Source organism: Chelon labrosus (assembly GCF_963514085.1).
Source record: "Chelon labrosus genome assembly, chromosome: 1".
Classification (NCBI taxonomy): Eukaryota; Metazoa; Chordata; class Actinopteri; order Mugiliformes; family Mugilidae; genus Chelon; species Chelon labrosus.
Window position 1 is genome coordinate 6,615,945 of NC_140337.1, and position 27,303 is coordinate 6,643,247.

A 27,303-nucleotide genomic window follows, 5' to 3' on the forward strand; every position below is an offset into this window, starting at 1 on the left:
GTTGTTATTGCAAGTTAACATATACCCTAGTTAGTAACCTTCAAACTAAACTAGTCAACTTAACTAGTTTCAGTTACATTTAAAATAAGTAACTCAACCAAAGATACAAGTAAGTTCAACTCAAACAATTATGGACAAGGCTGTGTGTCATGGTAATATTGAAACTAAAGAAGTACAGCAGCAGTCAAAAAATCCTAATGAGGCAAATTTAAACACAAATTCGTTACAAGAGAGTGAGGTTGGTGCTGAGAAACAAGTTGCTGTACAAGAAGGACCAAGAAGAAGTCAGAGAAACCGAACACTCACTGAAAAGGGTCAAGAACTCCAAGAGGGCAAATCTAAAAGGCTTTTGAACAGTTTTACAACTGCGTACAAGAAATGGAAATTTCTCGTGAGGGAGGCTAAAAGGGCACGTGATAGATCCCTCCCCAGTGTGACACTGCAAGACCACATGACTAAAATCCATCATGCTTCAACAGATGTAAAACAAACCTATGAAGACTTGCGTCAGCATAAGACACCTGATGGAGAGACTCGCCGTCGAGTAGACACATGTGATGCTCTCACAAGAAAGATCTTGCAATGGGATCTGAGTGAAGAAACAGTTAAAGGACGAGAATCTAATATCGATCAAGCATACTGGGTTGAAACTGAGTCAGTGTTCTTATCGGCAGCATCCCAGGGATCTAAAGTGGGCTCTAAAGCTACAAAGGGTACAAGCCTAAGCTCAAGACGTTCAAGTCTGTCCTCTGCAAAGATACAAGAAGCTGCAGCAGAGTTAGCTGCAACTCAAGCCACTTTGGAAGTGTTACATGAAATGGAACGTGAGAAACAAGAGCTCGAAATACTTGAAAATGAGAACAGACAGAGACTTGCATTACAAGAAGCTGAAAATGCTGCAAGGCAAAATGCTTTAGAAGAGAAGCGCATGCAAATAGAACGCTTAAAGACAGTCAAGAAGATGAATGCTGCAAAAGCCAGACTAGAAGTCTATAAACAAGAAGAAGACTCAGATCAAGAGATATCAGAATTACTCCATGACTGTGAGTCTAGGCAAGAGAACCCTGTATGTAAACCAGTAAACCCAGTACGTTGTATAACACAAACTGCCACTAGGGAGCAAACTGTTGTTAACTCCAATCAAGAGCATAGCACTACATCACTTGCTAGTGCAATAGCAGAGTCAATCAATGCAAGCCGTCTGCCTGTACCAGAGCCTTCTGTCTTCAGTGGAGACCCACTAAGGTATAAAGACTGGAAGATGTCTTTTCAAACTCTGATAGGCAGGAAGAACATTCCAGTGAATGAAAAGGTCTACTACCTCCGCAAGTATGTTGGTGGACCTGCAAAGAAAGCTATTGAGAGTTATTTTCTGATAGGCACGGATGCAGCTTACCATGCAGCATGGGTCATCCTTGAAGAAAGATACGGAAGCTCATTCATGATTGCTAAAGCATTCAGAGATAAACTCACCTCATGGCCAAAGATAGGACCCAAGGATAGCGTTGAACTGAGAGAGTTCTCAGACTTTCTTCGAGGCTGTGAAGCAGCGATGTCTGAGATTAAGGGTCTTGAAATCCTAAATGACTGTGGTGAAAACCAAAGGATACCTACCAAACTTCCTGATTGGTTGACATCCAGATGGAACAGAAAGGTAATTGAGACTGAAGAAGAAACTAAGACATTCCCTAGCTTCAGACAGTTTGTTGAGTTTGTCGCGAGGGAAGCAAAGATAGCCTGTAGTCCTGTGACCTCTCTTCACGCTCTGAAGTCTAGTGATGTTGAAAGCGTGAAGACAACAAAGACCCGAAGCGTTGGTGTAAAGGTGCTGGCAAGCAGCTCTGAAGAAAATCCAGATGTTAAGGGTTGTGTATTTTGTGAGAAATTAAACCATAGCATTAACACGTGTCGAAGGTTCATGGGCAAGCCAATTGCAGAAAGAGTCAAATTTGTGCAAACGAATAAAATGTGTTTTGGATGTTTGAAAACAGGACATCTTTCAAAGAACTGTGAAAGGAGGTGTGTCTGCGACACATGTAAAAGGAAGCATCCAACATGCTTACATGAAGATCGAGCCAAGAATGACGAAAGAAAGGAGAGTGAGAAACACTCAAAGGAGAAAGAAAGGTCAAAGGAAAGAACAGAGTCTAAACAGACTGATCCAACGTTAAGTGAGGCAACTTCTCACCGGGTGGTGCAAGATATGAACGGCACCCATACCTCCTCAGTTATGCCAGTATGGTTATCCACAACAAGTAACCCAGACAATGAAGTTCTCTTATATGCACTTCTGGACAATCAAAGTGACACTACCTTTGTTTTGCAAGAAAAGGCCGATACTCTGGATACACAGAAAGAGCCTGTGCAACTGAAACTCTCAACGCTGGCGTCTAGAAGTACAGTCATTCCGAGTCAGAAGCTAACTGGGTTGCAAGTTAGAGGCTTTTATTCATCCAAGAAAATCCCTCTCCCAGTAACTTACACAAGAGACTTTATTCCTGTCAATCTAAGTCATATTCCAACACCTAAGATAGCAAGAGCATGGCCTCACTTGGAGCACCTTGCTGAAGAGATTGCTCCGTTAATTGAATGTGACATTGGCCTGCTCATAGGTTACAATTGTTCTCAAGCCCTGCTACCTAGAGAGATTGTGGCCGGGAAAGACAATGAGCCATTTGCCCAAAGAACGGACCTCGGCTGGAGTATTGTCGGCTGTGTAAATCCCTGTGTTGACTATGGGGATGCAATTGGAAGCAGTCACAGAGTCGTTGTGAGACAAGTGACACCTTATCAGCAGTCGCCTGCTAATCTGACCAGTGAAGTCCGATACATATGTCGAACACAAGTAAAGGAAGTCGTTACTCCACCAGATGTGATAAAGGCTCTTGAGTCTGACTTCAATGAAAGGGGTGTAGAAGATGCTCACTTCCCTCAAGAGGATCTCCGCTTCCTATCAATAATGGAGGAGGGAATCAGAACCAAGGCAGACGGTCACTGTGAAATGCCCTTGCCATTTAAAGAAGGCATGCCGAATCTGCCAGATAATAGGAAATGTGCAGAGCATCGTCTTAAATGTTTGAAAAGAAGATTTGAAAAGGACAAACAATACCATAAGGACTATGCAACCTTCATGAGAGAAACAATATCGCGCGGAGACGCTGAGAAGGTTTCAAAGGAAGATGTCAATAATAGTCCTGCTTGGTACATCCCGCACCATGGGGTGTATCACCCACAGAAACCAGGGAAGATACGAGTCGTGTTCGACTGCTCAGCGAAGTTTGAAGGCGTGTCATTGAACGACCATCTGCTTACTGGGCCAGAACTGACGAATAATCTGATTGGTGTTCTCTGCCGGTTTCGCAAGGGTCCTGTAGCAGTAATGTGCGACATTGAACGCATGTTCCATCAGTTTCATGTCAAAAAGGAAGACCAGGACCTTTTGAGGTTCCTCTGGTGGGACGATGGAAAATTTGAATCCCAACCATCAGTCTATCGCATGAGAGTGCATCTCTTTGGGGCTGCCTCATCGCCAGGCTGCGCAAACTATGGCCTCAAGCACATTGCAGCTCAAGGACAAGGTCGTTTCAGTGAAGCAACCATTCGCTTCGTTGAAAGAAACTTTTACGTGGATGATGGCCTAACGAGTGTGTCATCAGATGATGAAGCGATACAGCTGATCAGCGAGGCAAGGCAACTCTGCAGTGCTGGCAAGCTACGCATCCACAAGTTCGTATCTAATCGCCAGGAAGTACTTGCATCACTTCCCAGAGAAGAGTGTGCAGAAACAGCAAGACATCAAGACTTAGCCTTGAGTGAGCCACTGATTGAGAGAGCCCTTGGTGTTAAGTGGTGCATCTCTTCAGATCAGTTTCTCTTCAGAGTAGTTGTGAATGAACGCCCGCTTTCGAGAAGAGGCGTCTTGTCAACAGTAGCGTCTATTTATGACCCACTTGGCTTTGTAGCACCTTTCATTTTAGTGGGGAAGCAAATACTGCAGCTGATGTGTCGAGAGAAAACAGGATGGGATGAACCATTGCCCGATGATTTACTGTCACGGTGGGAATCCTGGCTCTTGGACTTACAGACTCTAGCTGATGTTAAAATTCAGCGATGTTACCTTCCAGCAAGCTTCGGTCAAGTCCAAAGACACGAACTCCATCATTTCTCGGACGCGAGTGTCACAGGGTATGGGGAATGCACTTACCTGAGAGCAGTCAGTGCAACAGGACAAGTCCACTGTTCGCTGGTCATGGGTAAGGCCAGAGTGGCCCCCACAAAGGTCACTACAGTGCCAAGACTTGAGCTTTCAGCAGCTGTTGTTGCTGTTCGCACCAGCGACTTGCTTAGAAAGGAGATGGAACTCGATGGAGCCCAGGAAATCTTCTGGACGGATTCAAGGGTCGTCCTTGGGTATGTCAACAACGAAGCCAGAAGATTTCACATATTCGTAGCAAACCGCATTCAGCGAATCAAGGAAAGTACCAATCCAAGTCAATGGAGATACGTGGCCTCTGAAGAAAATCCCGCTGACCATGCATCAAGGGGTCTTAAGGCAAAGGAGCTCATTGCCTCTAATTGGTTTATGGGTCCAGACTTTCTCTGGCGTGATGAGCTTCCCAGCAGAGATATTAAGGTGGGAGACATTGCAGTTGAAGACCCAGAAGTACGTAAGGCCTTTGTATATAAGACCTTAACAACAGAAGATTCACTGCTTGATCGCTTCCTTAAGTTCTCCAGTTGGACAAGGTTAGTCCAAGCCATCGCCAGGCTTGTACGATGGGTCAAAACACATAAGGGTTTGGTTTCCAGAACCAATGAAGCCACAAGTCTCGAAGAGAGAAAGGAGGCAGAACTTACCATCATCGGCATTGTCCAAAAGGCAGCTTTCACAGAGGAAATCCAAAATCTTCAATGCAAGAAGGAGATTACAGCTAAGGATAAGACCAGCAATCTGCGCCGATTGAATCTGTTCTTGGATGAACAAGGGATTCTCAGGGTGGGAGGTCGACTTGAGCATGCTTCTTTACATCCTCACATCAAGCATCCTGCAGTCTTGCCAAAGACTAGCCACATATCAACCTTACTGATCAAGCACTATCATCAACAAGTGCAACATCAAGGGCGTGGCATAACAATGAATGAGCTACGATCAAACGGCATCTGGATAATTGGATGTAATCATGCTGTGTCGTCCCACATTTACAAGTGTGTCAAGTGCCGAATTTTCAGACGGTGTACAGAAGAACAGAAAATGGCAGATTTACCTCGTGAACGCATGGAGACAACTCCTCCGTTTACATATTGTGGGATGGACTGTTTTGGTCCTTTCTATGTCAAGGAGGGAAGGAAGGAGCTGAAGCGCTACGGTTTGCTGTTCACTTGTATGTGCTCTCGTGCTGTGCACATTGAATTACTTGATGATATGACGACTGACGCCTTTATTAATGCACTTCGGACCTTCATCGCTGTACGCGGAAACGTGCGACAACTTCGATCCGACCAAGGAACCAATTTTATTGGTGCACAACGAGAGTTTCTGGAAGCTGTTAAGGAGATGAACCAAGAGTGTTTAAGGCAACTAGGATGCGAGTTTGTCGTGAACCCTCCATCCGCCAGCCATATGGGGGGAGCCTGGGAAAGGCAAATTAGGACAATACGAAGTGTGTTGACATCCATTCTGGATCAGTCATCCCGAAGACTTGACAGTTCATCTTTGAGAACTTATTTGTATGAAGTCATGGCAATCATAAATAGCAGACCTTTAACAGCACATTTGCTCAATGATCCAACTGGTCCACAGCCCCTCACGCCCAATCACATCCTAATGATGAAGTCTTCCATAGTCTTGCCACCACCAGGAAAGTTTGTGAAGGAAGACCTTTATCTTCGCAAAAGATGGCGGAGAGTGCAACATTTGGCTAATGAGTTCTGGTCAAGATGGAGGAAAGAGTACCTGTTAAACCTGCAACAGAGACAAAAATGGTACAAGACACATCGTAATGCAACAGTCAACGATGTAGTGATTGTACAAGATGACCTTGCACCACGGAATGAGTGGAAATTGGCCAAGGTCACTGAAGTGTACCCTGGTGAAGATGGATGTGTGAGGAAGCTACAGTTGCTTATCAGTGATTCAGCTCTAGATGACCAGGGAAAGCGACTTACCAAGCCAGTCTACCTAGTTAGACCGATCCACAAGACGGTTACCCTGCTTGAAGCTGAGTAATGCAGCCTTGTTGTCTCACTGCCCTTCCTCACACAAATATTATGAGCATTATCTGAATTATTATTTCATCCTTATCTTAAGTTCATTAGAGAAATCACCAGTGATTTGGTGGGAGTGTAGCTGCCATCAGAGTCAGTTATACTATTTAAGTTCATTTAAATTAATTATTAATTATTCTAAGTTTAAAAACACAAATAATTTCTGTTTAAAAGGGAAATGTGTATTGTCTACATAGCGGAACCAATGTTCTCCAGTTTTAGTTGTGGCAGGTTGTTTTTTTTTGATGTACCTTGCCTTCACCATGCTTGAGATAGATGTACCTTGCCTTCACCATGCTTGAGATAGATGTACCTTGCCTTCACCATGCTTGAGATAGATGTACCTTGCCTTCACCATGCTTGAGATAGATGTACCTTGCCGTCACCATGCTTGAGATAGATCGGCGATCATTAACGAGCCCGGTATGAAAGAAGACTTTTCCATAACTCCGTTTAGTTAAGAAGGCCAATGAGGTATGATTATGTTTTATTATTGTTTATGTTATGTTTTGTAACTCGCTCTGTGGTACATGAATTTAATTTATATTTATGTTTTTCATTCAGTTCTTACGACATTTTCCTCGGAAATAAATGCCTGTGAATCGGAGAACGCTTGTGTCGTGATTCACTGAACGGGAGTTACACTTTAACTTTTTCTACTGTTTTGAATTGAAATGCAATTAAATACATTGTTCCAGACATTAAAAGAGCTTGAGTTTACAATATTCATGTCTGTGTCTATTATTTGATTCAGTCGTCCACTAAAATCCATTTAAACTCAAAAATTTTGCTTTTTGGGGCAAATATTGTTATGCGATTAAAATGTGATTAATCAAGATTAATTAATTACAAAGCCTCTAATTCATTAGATTAATTTTTTTAATCGAGTTCCATCCCTATTTTTTTGCATATTAAAACCAACTTTTAAAAATAACAAGACACCTTTCATGGAAGCTTCTATTTCATTCTTCTTGACTATCACAGCTGGTTAACCTGTGGAACCTTAGCTACCCTCTAAGTTTTTGTTTTTCCATCACGAGTTGCTCCTTGCTTTCAGCTTCAAAATAAAATGTATTGCTACCAGTGCACAAGGCTTGGAATCTCACCATAAACACAAAACAAAACACAACCGTGTCGTACTTGTAAATAGACAGATGCATTTCAATGCACATATTACGAAGGGTTACAGTTGGAGCCTTACTTTGAACCATGATGATAAACTAGACAAGAGGTTTACCATAAAACACAACTGTGTCATCAGCATACAAAAAAAATCAGACCAACATTTAATATTTTCTCTTGCTCCGTCCATTACACATACATTTTATATTTTATCTCACTCTCACTCTAGTGACATGTGTATACCTGCAAACATGGCATGCTTGCTTAAAAGGTTAACCTTTTTTCTGTCGATGCCTGAGTCTGAGTTGTATTGCTTAACTACTACTGTGTTATCACTGTGACAAAATTGCAGCCAACTTTATATCTTTTCTCTCACTCTCACTCCATGGGTCCATTTTACAAGTAAAGAAAGAAAGAATACAGAGAGTGCCCAAAACTGTGAGATCGGACTCAAAACTACCCAAGCTGGTGGTCATCTGAGCTTCTCTTGTTTTGTTGATGATGCACTTCTACTTTTAAAGAAGTTTAAAATTTGTGAAGCACGTATTTCACTTATGGCGATAGCGCCACATAGAATCCAGAAGGGAGATCAGATGAGATCTATCTGTTAATGAAACCTAAACATACATAAGTGAAAGTAATATTTAGTTACTTAGCAACCAGGGCCAGGACACTTCTAGTCAGAATGATCACAAGTCAGCTTTACGGTTCCTGTTGCAGAGATGTGTGTCTGTGATAGCCAAATTTAGAAAGTGTTAAAACCACAGTATGCTTAGTGACAGCAGGCTGGATAAATGTTGTTTGTGTGTGTGATGTGAGGAGGTACAAATATCAGAGAATTTAAATTACCAGTGGTGGAAAGTGGATCCACAACATGGCTGTTGTGGCTGTTCTCTGGATCATCTATCTAATAATGCAAGGAGCGTCTGTCTGTGTGTCACTCTGTTGGTTTGTTTGTTTGTCTGTTCCACGCATAACTCTCGAACCACTTATCCGATCCACCGATTTGGACCATAAACACTAAAGATATCGTTAAAACAAGCATTTACTCATTTACCGTTCTTCTGCTCCGTCTGACTGTAGCCACTCCCCCTTTCACACAACAGTGCACCGGCCACTCTCTCACATAGTACGGCTGCATGAGTGCACGGACAGACCTGTAGCCCTGTAATCCCGAGTTGAATTTAGCCATTTACAGTGCATACATAGCATACATACATAAGGAAAACTAACGTTGCGTTGCAACTCTCAATGGAACATCCCTGTCGAAACATTTCGAAATCGCATATTATGGCCGAGGAGTAGGAAAACTAACGCGGCTGCATCTGTGAACTGACCTCTCTGCACAAGCCAGATAGCCTACTGTATTTGCCCAAATAGCAAAACTGCAGTTAATATTTTTAATTGGGCAAACATTTGACAAATTATTCTAACACCCTCTCATTCACTCTATTGATATACACATTCAATATCACTTCAAAGCAACACACCTACTCAAAAACAATGTACAAATAAGGCGACATGTACACTCAAAAAACTTTTTCTACAATGAATGCATTAACATTGTTCACTTGCCAATATTTGGTGTCTCATGCCTGTATGCCTGTTGTTCTAATAACAGTCATAACAGTACTTATTGTTATTTCCTGCTCCTTTCACCAGATAAGCTATTAGACTCTTAAACAATACGAAAAACACAATACTCTGGCACATCTACTACGGGCTCTGCACTAGTCTATCTATAAATCAAGAAGCGTCTGTGTGTCTGTCTGTCTGTGGCACGCATATCTCGCGAACCGTTGGCCCGATTGATTTGAAACTGGGCAGGTGTCTCGCTACGGGCACGAAGATGTGCACTGCTAAGTTTGACGTTGTTTGGATAAGAAATGTAAAGTATATCAGTAAAATAGGTTTTCTCCGCTCTAATATTTCCACTACTCCGGTTGCCATGGCATCAAAAACAGCCACTTTCAAAAATTCACCAAAAACGGAGAGCAAGAGGCGGAGCATGCGCACAAATCTTGAGCACTGTTTACAAATCGGCTTTAGAAGAAACCAAACTCAAGGAGAAATGATATTTTGCCCTGGTAACCCTAATAGGCTCAATATCTTCTCCGGCAGGAAAACTAGCATGTAGTCTGCCATTTATCTATAAATCAAGAAGCGTCTGTGTGTCTGTCTGTCTGTGGCACGCATATCTCGCGAACCGTTGGCCCGATTGATTTGAAACTGGGCAGGTGTCTCGCTACGGGCACGAAGATGTGCATTGCTAAGTTTGACGTTGTTTGGATAAGAAATGTAAAATATATCGGTAAAATAGGTTTTCTCCGCTCTAATATTTCCACTAATCCTCATACACAGCACCTGTAGGCTCCCACTATAGGAATACATACTTCCGACGGGCACTGCACTAGTTAGCTAAAATTAAGAAGGTTTCCAGTCTCAGTCTGTTCAGAACAAAACTTGATTTGAAATCTGTGACACTAAAAACTACTTTGGTAGATCAAGGGTAAACCTGCAACAAACTAAAGAGGCGAGGTACACCCTGGACAGGTCTCCAGTCCATCGCAGGGTGTGCATTAGACAGTTATACTGAAATGAAAAAAAAAAAAATCTAATTTGTATTATTGGAAGTAGAATATTTATATTATTGTGACAAAATCCATTTGTTCACTTATACTTTATTTGGCACAATGTACACAGGATCTACTTTGCCTCACAGATGCATCTGCAGAGACGTTCGAGAACAACCGCCCATTTCCATAACTGGAAAGAAACCACAGTGCACCATCATGTGGCTAAAAACTTAAACATGCAAGCATGAGAAAATCATCCCAGTATTTGTAACACTGCTAAAGGTTAAGATGTAGAAAATAATAATAAAAAAAATCTGTCCACGCAGTTAAACACAGGGTTTTCTCTGGTTGACTTTTAGCTCATTTGTCTCTAAGGCTTTATTAAGCAATCACCTGGGTTCAGTCTCTCAGCACTTCAGCTTTCAGCTATGTACACCGATCAGGCATAACATTATGACCACCTTCCTAATATTGTGTAGGTCTCCCTTGTGCCTCCAAAACAGTTGTGACTCATCAGAGAATGGGCATGGGCCTTCTGAGGGTGTCCTGTGGTGTCTGGCAACAGAATGTTGTTAGTGGGGGCCTTTGGGTCCTATGGGTTGAGGGGAGGGGCCTCTGTGGATCATCCCACAGATACTTGATCAGTTTGGGATCTGGTGAATTTGAAGGTCAGGTCAACACCTTGTGCTGTTCTTCATGTTTTTTTTTTCAGTTGTTCCTAAACTGTTTTTGTGTGTGTCTCTGTGTCAGGCTGTATCCTGCTGGGGATGGCTGCTGCCATCAAGGAGTGTCATTGCTATGGGGTGGGGGTGTCTGGTCTGGTCTAGATGTGTGCTACATGTGTAATGTGCGGTTTATGCTTCTGCATCAATTTGATGCCGGAGCTACGACGACAGCACAGACCCTACGCAGACCCTAGCAGCGTAGCCTGATGTGCTCCTCCTCAGAAATGTAACTACATGTCATGGAGACACAGACTGCGAGAGCTGTGATTAGTAGCGTATTTCCACTTTAGTATTTCTGGCTGCGTCTCTTTCACCACAATTTCCAAGTTCATTATTTTGAATCAATAAAGGTGAAACACATCGAGGAATGGTGTGGTGCTTCTCAAATAACAAGCCGTGGATTAACCTTGAGATTAAAACTCTGCTGAAGGAGAAGAAGAGAGCTTTTAGATCAGGGAATAAGGATGGAGAAGCAGCAGTGGGTCAACGATCTAAATCTACATTTCAACAGGTTTGATCAAGCACCCACTCCTCCCCCCATGCAGCTTGTCCCTCACTTGCTGTCACCTGGCTTATGCCCTCTTCACTCAGCCTCCCAAAACATCACACCCTAAAAACCTCAGCAGCTACAGACCGGTGGCTCTAACATCCCACCTGATGAAGACACTGGAGAGATGGATACTGGGACATCTCCGCTCTAAGGTGGGCCCCTCCATGGACCCACTACAGTTTGCCTCCCGTCCTAATGTTGGAGTGGAGGACGCCGTTATCTTCCTGCTACACCGAGCTCTCTCTCACTAGGAAAAGCCTGGCAGCACTGTGAGAGTCACCTTTTCTGATTTCTCCAGTGCGTTCAACACCATCCAGCCTGTGATTCTGAGGGACAAACTGGAGAGGATGGGTGTGGACCACCAGCTGTCTACATGGATCCTGGACTACCTCACAGACCGACCACAGTTTGTGAGAAGCAGGAACTGTGTTTTATATATAAAATTGTGTTTTTATCTATTGTGTTATTTATTTATTGTGTTTTATTGTGTTTTATGTTGGAAAGCACTTTGGAAACCTTGTGTTTGTTTAAATTGTGCTATATAAATAAAGTGGATTGGATTGGATTGTGTGTCTGACCTGCTCACCAGCAGCACGGGTGCCCCTCAGGGGACTGTTCTGGCTCCCTTTTTTTTCACCCTCTACACAGCAGACTTCAAACACAACACAGACAGCTGTGTACTGCTGAAGTTCTCCGACGACTCTGCGATTGTTGGCCTCATCAGAGGTGACGACGATGCAGAGTACAGAGGACTGACGGGGAACTTTGTGGAATGGTGTCAACGAAACCACCTCCTGATCAACGCGGGGAAGACCAAGGAGATGGTGGTGGATTTTCGTAGACGTTGTTCTGCCCTCCCCTCACCAGTGAACATCCAGGGAATGGACATTGAGCAAGTGGACTCTTATAAGTCGAGGGTGTTCACCTCAACACCAAACTGGACTGGACTAACCACACTGATGCGCTCTATAGGAAGGGACAGAGCAGGCTCTACCTTCTGAGGAGACTGAGGTCTTTTGGAGTGAAAGGGGCACTCCTGAAGACCTTGTTTGACTCTGTAGTGGCATCAGCCATCCTGTACGGAGTGGTCTGCTGGAACAGTGGCATCACAGTGAGGGACAGGAAGAAGCTGGATAAGATCATCAGGAAGTCCAGCTCTGTCCTGGGCTGCCCCTTGGACTCAGTGAGGGAGGTGGGTGACAGGAGAGCTCTGGCTAAACTGTCCTCCACCCTGGACAATGAGTCCCACCCCCTGCATGGTGACCTGACAGGACTGAGGAGCAGCTTCGGTGACAGACTGCTTCACCCTCCATGTGTGAAGGAAAGACACAGAAGGTCTTTCCTTCCTGCTGCTGTTAGGCTCCACAACAAGCACTCCTAATATGTGCAATATTGTTACACCTTATGGTGTAATAACACCAGTCTGTGCAATATATCTATTTTTATCTGTTCTATCTGTGTCATTTCTGCATGCTGTTGCAAACTGCAGTTTCCCCATTGTGGGACAAATAAAGGTTTTCTGATTCTTATTCTTATTATTTATTAACTGAGGAGGTTCGGAGCTACAAGCATTTGTATGACTTGTCTTTGGCGAAAGTTTCAGATGCCATTGTTGAAAGTGAAGCAGACAAAAATTAACCCGACTGGCCAAACAGACACAGCGCCCCCTAACATTTGCGTGGAGTTCTTACAGAGTGAGTCAGACTGATGAGTGCTCAAGTATAAATGGCTCGCACTGCCGTAGGCTACGTGCGTAGGTCACGGTGTCTGTGTCCTGCAGAGGCATAAACCGTGCTTGAGTAACAGAAGTCACCAAAAGATTCCTTGCATAACACTGTATTATCACAAGATGATCAATGATATGTACCTCTCCTGTCAGGGATTTTAATGTTGTGGCTGATCGGTGTAAGCCTGTCTGTAGGATATGCTGGCTGTAAAGAAGCTATCCATTCAATCCAATCCATCCAGCACACATATCTGTGTAATTTTCAAACACATGACATGACACATGCAGGGAGAGCATGACAAGACATGTAAAACCTCACATTTGCTAATAGATGACCTGATTAGTCAGGTTCTGGGCTTTAATATTAGATTTGTTGATCTAATCATCAGTTACTGTATCCTTTCTAAATCCTTTTGGGCATCTTTGCAAATTTGGGCACCAGCTTGTCGACTTGTCATGTTGTTTGTCACCATTCTTGTGCAGGCTTTACTTAACAGAGTTCAAGGCTTTCCACTTTGATTAAAAAAAAAAAAAAAAAAAAAAAAAGTCAAAGAAAAATGCTGACGCGTGAATATGGTCTGCTTGTGTCGTATGAGGAAACCATGAGGCCAAGATGCTGAGATCAGTATCAGAGGGTCAACTGATAGTTCCTCTTACAGAGACTGTTCCCACAGTAACTGACACTTTAAACACCACAAATGCTCCGTACCCATAGTTTGGCATATCAGCATAAAGTCCATCGCATTTGAGGGAGATGTGACACTATCTGGTGCTCCTCTTTAAATAATACATTTTCAATTATAATTATTTCTGAATTAATTATAATTATTTATAATCTGTTAATAATTCAACAGCATTTACAGCTACTTTGATACTTTTTTATTTTCCAGGATTATCAGAGGTTTCCACTGTTTCATAGACGGCACCATCATCTGCAAGCCAATGATAATTAAGTTAAAGTCACATCAGTGAATATTAATGAGTGAACTTCTGTTTCCTCAACCTTTTCATGCTACTGTATCTGACCAGAAGGGGCAGTATAGATGGAAGACTCACCCTGGAGGAGGGAGGAGTGCACATGCCGTTGACTTTCATCCTGGTTGACCGTTTCAGAGCGTTTGAGCCTGAAAGGAGGAGTATGTGAAACGTGGAGTAAAAGCAAGAAATGTATACCTTCAAGTTACTGCAGTGATACTGGAAACGAAAGAAGAGAGGGATGCACCAACCTGTTACAAAAGAGATCTGCAAAAAAAAAAAAAAAAAAAAAGACAAGTGTCATTACTTTGTGTTCATTTTCTTACGTTCTTGCATAATAAAATATGCAAATAGCTAGCTGATATCAGTGACAAAACCTCTCACCCTTTGACTTTGTGTAGTGAAGTAGCACGAGCAGCAGCAGAATAATCAGAACTCCAATCAACATCCTAATGATGAATAAGACAGAAGAAGAGCTGGACACTGAAATAATAAATAACAAGTGTAGTCAGTAACGTTCATATAACACACACACACACACACACACACACACACACACACACACACAAGTGAATGCATTCTTTCTTTCATTGTTTCCATTTCTTGTTGAATGACACAGCTCCCTCTAGAATTATTTGTCTGCTTGTTTCAGTGCAAACTAAATGTATTCTTTGAATAATATTTACAGGTGAATTACTGTGAACTCAGAAAACTGAATTTCAAATACCTGCTGTGTTCATAGTATTCTTGCTGCACTTCTTGGTTATGACTGCAGATTGCTCACTGATGAAATTAGAAACTGTGCAGGTGAATGTGGTGTCGCCATCATCTGGCCAGAAGGTGTATTGCAGCTTGGGACCAGTTTGAGTTTGGCTCACTACAGTCCACTTGTAGGTGACGTCACTGTCACTGTTGCACTCCAGTGAAACTGTGCAGGATCCATTTAAGGCATTTCTGGTGAAATTGTTCTCTTTCACACCAGGCTGCTGAGTTATGGGCTCTGACGAGACAGGAAGAGGAGAGAGTAATTAGAAACATCAGAACAAAGTGACAAATCCTCCTCTGCCTCTCGCCCGATGACAGCTGGGATGGGCTCCAACAGACCCCCGCGACCCTTAACAGGAATAACCGGGTATAGAAAATTAATGAATGAATGACAAATCCTCCTTGGATTCAGTCATATTAGAATAATAACTCACACGTAACACACAATATGAGTGGGATATCAGTTTGGACTGATTATTGTTTGAGAATAAATCAGCAGATGAATCTTACCATGAACATGCAGAGTGAATCTGACTGTTTCTCTTTGTCGGTTGTTCTCCTCAGAGACAAAATAGAAATCACCTGAATCTTGACTAGTCAACTGTCTCACTGTTAAAGTATAGTTTTTGGAATCTTCATCATATCTGCCCTTGAACTGATCAGTTTTAGTTACATCTTTAAGATTGTCTCTATTGTTGTATTTCCAAATAGCTGATATAACTCCTTTAGTTGGTAGACATGATGAAAAGACTGCGGTGTCTCCGACTTTTCTGTGGATGACACGTTCACAACCGGAAGGCTCTACATCTGAAACACACACAAACAAACAGAGACACACAAGTATAAAATATCAAATATTACATTTGATCACCCAACATGTAATTGAAAGCATATTGTCCAGTTTCATGAAAAGACAGAGAGAAGACAGATTAGACAATGAGAACCATTGATAACACGCGTGCGAGTGTGTTGTTTTGGGGTTGTCGGGTCTAGTAAAAGAACAATTTAGAAAAGCAACAACAAAATCTCTAGGATTGCATGTTTTGTTCTGTCTGTTGCTCTTTGTGGTCTGTGTTGACATGTGCTGCTGTTGTGCCTCGTGCTGCTGACCTTTTTGGCCAGGTCACCCTTGTGAAAGAGATCTTGATCTCAATGGGCTTTTATCTGGTTAAATAAAGGTTAAATAAAAAAATAAAATAAAATAAAAATAAAAATAAGTGAAAATTTATAAATGAAATGAGGCTCAGTATCAGTTATGTCTCTGTATCAGGAAGACCAGCTGCAGAATGAGAAAAAAACAGCAACTAAAAAAAACATAACTTTCAACCTTATGTGAATCAGCATGTATGAATGTAAAGGATTAAAAAGATGTTTTAAAAAAATACACTAAATTCATGGAGTGTACAGGGCTAAAAAGATATATAAAAAGGATTTTTTATTTCATTTCATTGTGTCTTAAAATGGGATTTCAGTGCCTATTTCATTGTACTGTTATTGTTTTTGGTGTTAGTGCGACACTCTCACATGTCAGTAGGGAGCGCCTTGCGCCTGAGAGGAACACAAACTCTAGAAAGAGGTAAATCCTGCGGTCCTGCTAAACAGATGCTGAAGTTGTTCTGCCTCTTTGAGTTTACATTCAGGTGGGTTGAAATTCTTCTGTGTATGTGTCTGTGTCCAAAAACGAGGGTCAAGAGTGTTGAGGTTCTTTGTTGAAAATACAGAGAGTGACAGCGGAGTAATTTTATGTTTTAATAGCTTTGAGACTGATGTTTGGATGACGGGAGCTAACATATAGACGGTACAATCGAAAAGTAAATGAGACACAAAGGGGTTTGTTGATGAACTGATGTGTCACATTTTATTATTATTGGTGACAGTTAATAGCGTTTTGCTTGCTGTTTTGCTATATTGAGAATTAATCCTGCAGTCCTGCTAAACAGATGCTGAAGTTGTTCTGCCTCTTTGTGTTTACATTCAGACTGTGGCAGCAAGGGTTATAACTACCCTCCCTGGCACCCCTAGGTCAGGAGGGTAATAATTAATGAATGAATGACAAATCCTCCTTGGATTCAGTCATATTAGAATAATAACTCACACTTAACACACAATATGAGTGGGATATCAGTTTGGACTGATTATTGTTTGAGAATAAATCAGCAGATGAATCTTACCATGAACATGCAGAGTGAATCTGACTGTTTCTCTTTGTCGGTTGTTCTCCTCAGAGACAAAATAGAAATCACCCGAATCTTGACTAGTCAACTGTCTCACTGTTAAAGTATAGTTTTTGGAATCTTCATCATATCTGCCCTTGAACTGATCAGTTTTAGTTACATCTTTAAGATTGTCTCTATTGTTGTATTTCCAAATAGCTGATATAACTCCTTTAGTTGGTAGACATGATGAAAAGACTACGGTGTCTCCGACTTTTCTGTGGATGACACGTTCACAGCCGGAAGGCTCTACATCTGAAACACACACAAACAAACAGAGACACACAAGTATAAAATATCAAATATTACATTTGATCACCCAACATGTAATTGAAAGCATATTGTCCAGTTTCATGAAATGACAGAGAGAAGGCAGATTAGACAATGAGAACCATTGATAACACGCGACTGATGTTTGGATGACGGGAGCTAACATATAGACGGTACAATCGAAAAGTAAATGAGACACAAAGGGGTTTGTTGATGAACTGATGTGTCACATTTTATTATTATTGGTGACAGTTAATAGCGTTTTGCTTGCTGTTTTGCTATATTGAGAATTAATCCTGCAGTCCTGCTAAACAGATGCTGAAGTTGTTCTGCCTCTTGTGGTTCAAAACTTAAATCAACCCCCACTTCCTTGTTCCTGTCAAAGCTTTTACTTTGAACTATTGTGGTGGACTCTAATGAGTGTTGGTGTGTGTAGCATGCACTGTACTAAAGTAGATTATACCTGTCTCTGTTGTGGACATGGTCTCATTAAATAAGACTGTTGCATTATGCTAGCTTGTTTAGTGTCTTGGTTTACAGTGAGGTGGTTTGAAGCAGGAAGCAGTGGACACACTGGGTAGAAACTGTGACTCTTTAAATGCTATATATAGTTACACTATGAAGAAGTAACACTATCAACCCTTTGATGCAAACAACCAGGAAGCAACATAAACAGAAAGACTGACCCATGACTGAAATTACTTTCATGTGCATGCAGATGCTGGAAGAAATTTACACTGTGTACCAAAAATGATAAAGTATTATTGCAGACATGGAGCCACGAGATACAGTAGTATGCCATTCATTAAGTTACAATCCCTAGAATGAGTGTGTTTAAGTCTTTTACCTGGTGCTTCGTTTAAAGTCAGTATCTGGCATTTGAAACACAGATTAAACATATTGTAAGTCCAGTTGGTCATATTATTTCCTAAAATGACAAGTACATACTGTATGCAGAAAATCCTCAATCCTGCAGTCTGGATCTACAAGCTCTATCCTAAGCACATATCAGAGCATCACATGCTTGAGAGAAACACATACTCCTCTTTGTAACATTACCCCGTGTTCATAAACACTTTGTAAATCAGTAAAAGTGGTGTACGTACCATGGAGGCAGACCACGAGAAGCAGAACAACACTGTAAGTTGAGAGGCCGCTCAGGCAGCGAAGCAGACAGCACACCATCTCTGACGGAAGAAGAACAGCCTTTATTTTCTCTTGAGGTCTATGAAACTGTGACTAGTTAAAGATAGCACAGGAAAAAAAAGAGAGGAAGTAGAAGAAGCTCCCTCCACACTCACACAACTTGCTAGAGTGACACCATCATACTGTCATACAATGAAAGCTCTATGTATATCCTACTGTTTCTTTTCTTTTAATGAGTAACACCATCAGTCATTTGTGTTTACACAGAAAGGTACGAGAGAGAAGAAATGTCTGTTGAACATTAAAGCTACCACACTGAACTTGCTGCACTCCCTCATTAAGAATTCTAACACATTGCTGATAAGAACTCGAGGCAGCGCAACTGAGTGTGGCTTCATCCTGTGGCCAGATGATGTATTGCAGCCTCTGAACAGTTTAAGACAGGTTACTAACAGCCCATCAGAGGTTGCACTGCACTCCGGCAGAACTGCACAAGCTGCTTTTGTGACATCCGATTGAATTCCATGTTGTACCTGCCCGTAAATTCATTCATTCATTCATCTCCTATCCCCGGGGAGGCTGGAGCCCATTGGGGTACACCCTGGACAGGTTGCCAGTCTATCGCAGGGATAGCAACCATTCACACTCACAAACACACCTATGGCCAATTTAGAATAACCAATTAACTTAACCAGCATGTCTCTGGATGGTGGGAGGAAGCTGGAGTAATCGGAGAGAACCCACGCAGACACAGGGAGAACACAGAAACTCCACACAGAAAGAAATTTGAACCTGGAACTTTCTTGCTCTGAGGCATCAGTGCTAACCACCTCGCCACTGTGCCGCCCCTGCCCATGAACTGATTAAGTGTATTCACATACTGAGGGCTACCTGCAGAACAGTGAGATAAATTAAGGTATTTAAGAACACCACATCCAATTGATGCAACCTGGACACACCCTCAGTGATGTTACCTGGGGTCATGGAGTGTTTCGGGTCTTTCAAACATCATACACTCTCTCCCAGGCGACCCAGTTAGGGTTGATCAGGCCCCAGCTTGTGTCCAGGTAGCGCTACTTCGCCCATGGCTCTCCTCTCCTCATCAACAGCCACCTTGAGGCAACTTCTGCCGCCTCAGTGACATCCCTGATGGCCCTTCGCTTACTGGCCCCTGTGATGCCCAGAATGTTGTAGGCCCTACATAGAGACTGGCTCGCGAACCCTCTGCATCCCACCTCGATGGGCTCGCACCCAGCCTGCCACCCATTGTTCCTGCACTCCTCCACTAGCTGGGCATATCTTGATCTGGCTAATTCCACAGCTGATGGTGTTGGCTATGGCCTTCAGGACTTGCCGGTGCCAGCGGTAGCGCCTCTTGCCCAGGGCTTTCAGACAGCAGCTGTGGGTGTGCTCCAGGGTCCACCTCTTCAGGCACAGGTTGCAGGCTGGTGACTCCACCATTCCCCAGCGGATCAGGTTGGATGGGCTTGGTAGTACATCGTAGACAGCCTGGATCAGGAATCGTAAGCGATGGGGCTCAGCTTTCCAAAAACTCCGCCCAGGAGACTTTGCAGTCCACTCTCTGCTCCCATCTTGTCCCTGTTGCCGCATTCCAACCATCCTGCTCGCTCGCTCATCCTCTATTGATGCCCGCACCACTTGCAGTACAGTGAGATAAATGAAGGTATTTAAGAACACCACAACATTTATTAATGAACTTGAAGTTTACTTCTGTTCCCTGAAGATCTGTGATTGTTGCAGCGGCAGGTTGGTGAAACACATGCACTTATCTACATGATGCAAAGATTACTGTCTGATGAGAAACCCTCTCAGATAAGTGTTAGCACACCCGATGCAGTGATGTTGACAGCGCTGCTGAACTGAAACCGGATTCAGGCAATCACCAGTACACTGCATTATGGTGTCATTAACTGTATACGCATTCAGATCTATTCATTCATTTCAAAGTGGCAGATATGTGTGAAGGCTAATGCAGATTTACAGAAAAGAATATCACTGAAGCTAAACACGTCATCACCAACAGTTCTGTCGTTGGCGTCAACAGTTTCCCTTTTCTGGAGTCAGAAATAAGTGCATGTAGACAAGCTCATTTTCCATTTTGTTTGTTTATTTGAAAGCTTCAGCAGGGTGAAATATCCCTATAATCATTCAGGAAAGTAACTGGTGAAAGGGTTACAAAGTTCTCAAAATGAGAATCGCTTCTTTATATAATCTGTGAAACACTAACCAGATATCTAGAAAGAGAAAGCTGCTACTACTCACATACACAAGAACAACAGGAAATATATTTGTTATAACTTTTAAGTACAATATTACATAGTTAAACACTGTGCATCACTCAAGGCATCATGCTCTCAAAGATGCATCTGCAGATATACACTGATCAGCCACAACATTAAAACCACTAACAGGAGAAGTAAATAACATTGAGCATCTTGTGACAATACAATGTTCTGCTGGGAAACTTCTGGACCTGGCATTCATTCATGTGGATGTTACTTAGACATGTAGCACCCACCTAGACCAGACCAGGCACCCCCACCCCATAGCAATGACAGTCCTTGACAGCGGCAGCCATCCCCAGCAGGATGCAGCCTGACACAGACACACACAAAAATGATTTAGGAACAACTAAAAAAAAACAACAACCATGAAGAACAGCACAAGGTGTTGACCTGGCCTCCAAATTGACGAGATCGCAAACTAATCAAGTATCTGTGGGATGATCCATAGAGGCCCCTCCCCTCAATCCATGGGACCCATAAGGCCCATGTCCATTCTGTGAGGAGTCACTGTTTTGGAGGCACAAGGGAGAATATTAGAATAGGTCATAATGTTATGCCTGATCAGTGTATTTAACAGAGTAATTGAAAGCAAAGCTACAGGACACCATCTAGGGGCAGACAATGGAAACCTACAGGCATGAGACAATCACAGAGTAGAAACATTATTACACATGTAAAAAGACAGATATATTTCAATACATATACTATGAACTTTTCCTTACAACAATTATATACGACAGCTGCTAATGCCCAACGTTGAATCATGATCCCAACTAGACAAGAGGTTTACCATCAAATAAAACAAATCCAATCAACTTTGGATCTTTTTCTCATTCCATCCGTTTTGCATGTGGCATTACAAATCCTACAACTGTTACTGTCACTGCTTTGAACATCACACAAGTATATGAAGCTTTACTTTTACCTTAAGTGTAGAAATGAAAGAAAAAAGACAAGCCAGGACGCGAAACCTTTCCTGCAATCTCCATTTTTGTAGATTATTGTGAAGGCCAGACATCAAAAGTGCCTAAGCATGAACACGTGGTTTTTCATGTGGTCATCTGGGTTTCTCATGTTTTGCAGATGATACGCTTCTCTTTACGCCCTGGAACAAAAGCAAAATAAGTGAATAAATAAAGTGAAAAATGATAGACTAACATGTAAAACATTTTTTCAATGGCACACGATCTACCCACACTACCTTCACTATCTGCCAGTCGATCATGATTGATGTACTGGGCTCCCCTGCTCTAATGCATAAGTGGTTGTAGCAATTGCTAACTTAGCAACCAGAGAAGAAACAAGCTAGGACACTTCTAGAACGCCCAGGGTTAGGGTAAATAGCCACAACTCAGATTGACGGTTCCTCTGGCAGACATGCGTTAGCGTGGAAGCCATCCTGAATTCCCACAAAACTTTTGCAGAAGAAAGTTGGTCTGACGTTGCTCCGTTGGAAGCTGCTTGTGCTCTTGCAAAGGCCAAGCCAGTCAAATCACTTGGGGTGGGATTTATACGGTTATGGACAGATGAGTAACTGCGTCATAGACATATAGACACATATTTTTCTCTGTGTTGGTTGAAGCACGCCTCATTATGGAATCTAATTGGCATGTTACCACACTCATGTTGATAGGAACTGATTTGGGCTATGCCAGGCTAGCGATGTGTCGCAGTGAGGGCCAAATGTACAATGTATGGAAACCACAGTGCGCTCAATGACGTGACACAAGTCGGAGAAATGCTGAAAAATATACTTACTGTACCATTTCCAGGGCCTTCAAAACGCCTGACTGATTCATAGACACAACCATCACCTACAGGGTCAATGGAATTCAACGTCAATTCTCACATCCACATCCAAAAAAATTTTAAAAAGAAGTTTTAAAAGTTTGACTGGGACACTCTTTAATTACTGGCCTTGTTTAAATACACAACTAAAGAAATGCTAATCTTGAAGGAATATCCTTAAAAAACACAGATGTAGTATTAGGAATGGTAGTAGAAAGAGCTGTGGAAGCATTCAGGAAGACTGACCTTCCCCAAGAGAGCAGTAAACACGATCCTGAGTTTCATCCTTGTTGGCCTGGTGGGTACTCTCCAAGTGTGTGAGCCTAAAGTATATTGTAGTGAATTTAATAGAAAATATTAGTATTGTGCAGGTAAATTGTGCAGGATTAAAATGAGGAAAGAGAGCTGCACCCAACCTGTGACGCATGCATGGATCTGGGAAAAGAAATGACATATTTAATGCAATATGTAAACCATGTCTTCACTGACATATAAATCATTTCATATTATTCTTCTGATATATTCACCCTTGGACTTTATGAAGAAATACAGCAGGAGCAGGAGAACAACCAGTAATATTCCAGTAAGGACGGCAGTGGACGGTGTCACCACAAGTGAAGAGCTTTCCTCCTTTTGTCCTGCAGACAGAAGTCATTTTTATGTATTAAGTTTCAGTAGTTTGAATGTTTAAAGAAGTCCCAAAAGTGCAAAATGTGTGAGGCAGAGATACTTGTTATCTTTTATTCGACTTTGCAATCAGGATCTTCTCTACGTGATCCAGATATTACTCTGAGATAAGAAACCTGGTAGATAAGGATGGACCGACATACTGTGTACAGTGATATTGACAGCGTTGCTGAACTCTCCTGATGCAGACACACACCAGTACACTGCATCGGTGTACTGTAAACTGTGGATGGTGCATGTCGCTCCGCTCATTTTGCCCCACTCTTGGCAGCGACACTGTAGGTCCGTATCAGTAAATCTCATCACTCTCCACTTGGTCGAGGTTCCCTCACAGCTCAGAGAGACAGAGTCCCCAACGAAATACTGCTCTCTGTCAGGGCTCACTGTGACAGATGCTGCTTGCTTTGCGTCTGATTAAAGAAAAAATGAAGGACACCACAGCAGCAACTGTCTTTTAAAGTGTCTTTAAAGGTAGAACAATATTTTTTGACATGCTCAGTGTTTCAATAGCCAGTTTGTTTACATGAAATAATAAATCACTGTAAATTTGAATGGGTAGATTTGTTTTAGGATTCATTAATGTTAAAAGGCCTGATCAGATATGAGAAACTGTAACAAACTGTAAAAAAAAAAAGTGTCTTAACATGTTTGCATTTAATTCTCAATAAATATGTCTCAAAGTAACAAAGACAAAAACAAACAAACTGACCTCCAGACCAGACAAACTGAGGTCGACTGTGTAGAGTGTAAAACACTGGGTCTCCTCTTTCAGCTCTACACACATATCCTGCTGTGTGTGTCTGTCCATCAATGATGTAGGAATCTTGATCAGTTCCATTGATGCTACCAGGAAGCAGCTCATAGTTGTAAGACGTACAACCATGCTTGTTTGATATATCAGCAATAGCTTTATACCAGTACAACCTCCACCCTTCAGATGGATGTTTACCCTCACAGGTCAGAGTTACTGAGGCTCCAGGACTCAGCCATGATGGAGACACAGAGAGGACCGGTCGGGGTTTATCTGTTAGAAAGAGATCATTTTCAGAATAAGAAAATTTAATGTGTGTGTGTAAATGATTTAAATAAATATAATGTGACCTACAAGCATAGATTTTCAGTTTATAGTAATCACTCCACTCCGTTTTAAGCTTCTGTCCAGCTGTTTTTCTGCCCCTACACCTGTAACCTGCGTCGTGCAATTCATGTGAAATAATCCTGTATTCATTCTCATTTGGAGGTTTTATTAAGCTCGTTGTTCTCCATTCATACTCCCACTCTGAGTCTGTTCCATTCACGATTTCACATCTGAGGACGATCGCCTCTCCTCTATATACCCTTGACCAGTTGGGTTGCTGCTTCACAACAGCCCTGTGTGTCACTGTTTGAAAAGGATGTAGAAAGAATAACAGGTTCAAAATTTTACAGCTGTTTATGACACATTATCATTTTCACTTGACCTATGGATGGCACAGCTTTAGAACTGTTCAGATGTATAATACTTGCTGAAGTGTGTGACAAAATAAAAAAAAATAAAAATAAAGTTTTTGGTGGTTTAAAGTATTATTTCGGTTAGGTAGGTTTACATTAAAAATAAAAAATAAAATCATCCGTTACCTTGACTGTGGCCGTAGAGGAGTCTGTTCAGCACTAAAATAGAGATTGATGCCTCATTAGATGTCATCAAAATGACAGGAATATTAAATGAACACGGGTGATAACGGGCATTATCAAAGGTGTGTATAATTTAATAGCAGGCAGATATGAAATAAATCACCCTTTTTATATAAGAATTAAAGACTTTAAATTGAGTTAAAGGCAATTTACTTCAAATTGATGATGTACTCACAGAATAACCCCAGAACACAGCACAAAGTGTGTCTCATCCTCATATCCAGCTCTAAAACTGCATCAAATGAAGACGACTGTTGATGATAAAATTACAATTCACAGAAAAATAACAGCAACAAGCTTTTAGTCTGCGGTGCTTTAATATGCCAAACTACGAACATAACTAATGAGTTTAAAGTTTAAAGTTAAATAAACATCTCACCTGTGAATTCACAGCTTGATATCCCTCCAGCAGACACTACCGCGCAGAAATAGTGCATTCATATTCCAGCAAACACTGAGAAATGTACAGATTATAGCACTGAGATAAAAATGTAGTGTGTTGGAGTGTTGGATTGGTCACGTGTCTTATCGGGCTTTAGACATTTCCTTCCTGAGATAAACATTTATCATCCTCTCAGCTACTACTCTGTGTGAAAGTGTCAGTGTCTGCAGGTGCTGCAGTGTTGCTTTGCCGCTTCACATTACGCAAACTGGAGCTTTTACTGAAATCTAAAATATCCTTCAGATGCACACAATAGAATTTTTTAAATAAAGTTACATGCATTATCACATGAGTTATCTTTATTTTCAATTTATTATTATTATTATTATTATTATTATTTTACATTACAAGTCATTACAATAGGTACAGTATTTGTCCCTGTAGCATCTTGGAGCAACGCTTATGCAGCTTTCCTTCTTTAATGTAATAAAAAATAAAATAAAGCTGATCAGCATTCCTGTCATTTGTGCTGATAATTTCCTTTTACCTGAGTTGTCAGAAAAATAACAATAAAGTTACCCAAGTTTCAGTTTACATTGCAAAGTTTCATCAGGACTGTAGATACTTTTCATATCCATTTTTCTGTTGGTTTGTACACTCTTTACTTATCCATATTGAACACTTATCGAGGAAAATGGCCACCGTGCGAATGTGGTCCAAGCGAATCAAGAGGAAATCACAAACCAAGACACGCTGATCAGTATCAGTGGATACAACTCATGCTGATAGCTACAGAGAATGTGTTCCCACAGTAGCAACCAGCAAACTATCTCAGGCAGTTTGAAAAGATGAGAATTTCATTAGCAGAGTAAAAATAAATGGGTCTAGTGTATATCACTGCAGTAAAAATTGGAGACGAAAAAATAAAGTGATGCACCACCTTGTTACGACACAGATCTGTGATAAGACAAGTGTTTTCAGTTTGTTTTTTTAGGGGTTGGACTTTAACAAGTTAATTACGATCAATTAATTACTAAAAAATGAATGAGTTTAAAAAAATGAACGCATTTAATCGCAGTTTTCATTCCAAACAAAGCAGAACTTTTGTCAGTGCATGATTTCCTGGTACACCGATTACACTGATGAACACGTCATAGCTCAGCTAACGGCTACCAAAAAAGAGGAATCGGATGAAAACACGTTGCTAGGACTGATGGTAACTTTCATTTAAAAAAACTACCTGATGGATGCCTTTATAAAAGCAGGGCTTTGTGAAAATTGTGCAAAAAACATTTAAAGTCAATACTGTTCTGAAAAAGTACTTAAAGTACTTACAGTGGCACTTTAACTTTAGGTCTGTTCAGTTTTGGCCAGGGATATTTTCTTTCTTTTTCTACTGTTTTGAATTGAAATGCAATTAAATACATTGTTCCAGACATTAAAAGAGCTTGAGTTTACAATATTCATGTCTGTGTCTATCATTTGATTCAGTCATCCACTAAAATCCATTAAAATTAAAAAATGTTGCTTTTTGGGGCAAATATTGTTATGCGATTAAAATGTGATTAATCAATATTAATTAATTACAAAGCCTCTAATTCATTAGATTCATTTTTTTTTAATAGAGTTACACCCCTATTTTTTCGCATATTAAAATCAAGTTTTAAAAATAAAAATAAACCTTTCATGGAAGCTTCTTTTTCATTCTTCTTGACAATCACAGCTGGTTAACCCGTGGAACCTTAGCTACACTCTAGTTTTGTTTTTCCATCACGAGTTGCTCCTTGCTTCACCTTCAAAATAAAATGTATTGCTACCAGTGCACGAGGCAGGGAATCTCACCATAAACACAAAACAAAACACAACCGTGTCGTACTTGTAAATAGACAGATGCATTTCAATGCACATATTACGAAGGGTTATAGTTGGGCCTTACTTTGAACCGCGATGATAAACTAGACAAGAGGTTTACCATAAAACACAACTGTGTCATCAGCCTAAAAAAAAAATCTGACCACCATTTAATATTTTCTCTCACTCCGTCCATTACACATACATTTTATATTTTATCTCGCTCTCACTCTAGTGACATGTGTATACTTGCAAACATGTCATGCTTGCTTAAAAGGTTAAC

At 41.4% G+C, this 27,303-nt stretch overlaps 1 pseudogene across 1 annotated transcript; it reads right to left on the reverse strand.

Annotated features, from left to right (window-relative positions):
* Window positions 1–14,231: 14,231 nt before the first annotated feature.
* On the reverse strand, window positions 14,232–19,943 carry LOC311486534 (annotated as a pseudogene). Its single transcript has 6 exons — window positions 19,568–19,943; window positions 19,160–19,223; window positions 18,293–18,495; window positions 16,875–17,171; window positions 14,666–14,938; window positions 14,232–14,421 (listed from the first exon to the last, which is right to left on the reverse strand). The product of its transcript is annotated as an uncharacterized misc_RNA (transcript).
* Window positions 19,944–27,303: the final 7,360 nt, after the last annotated feature.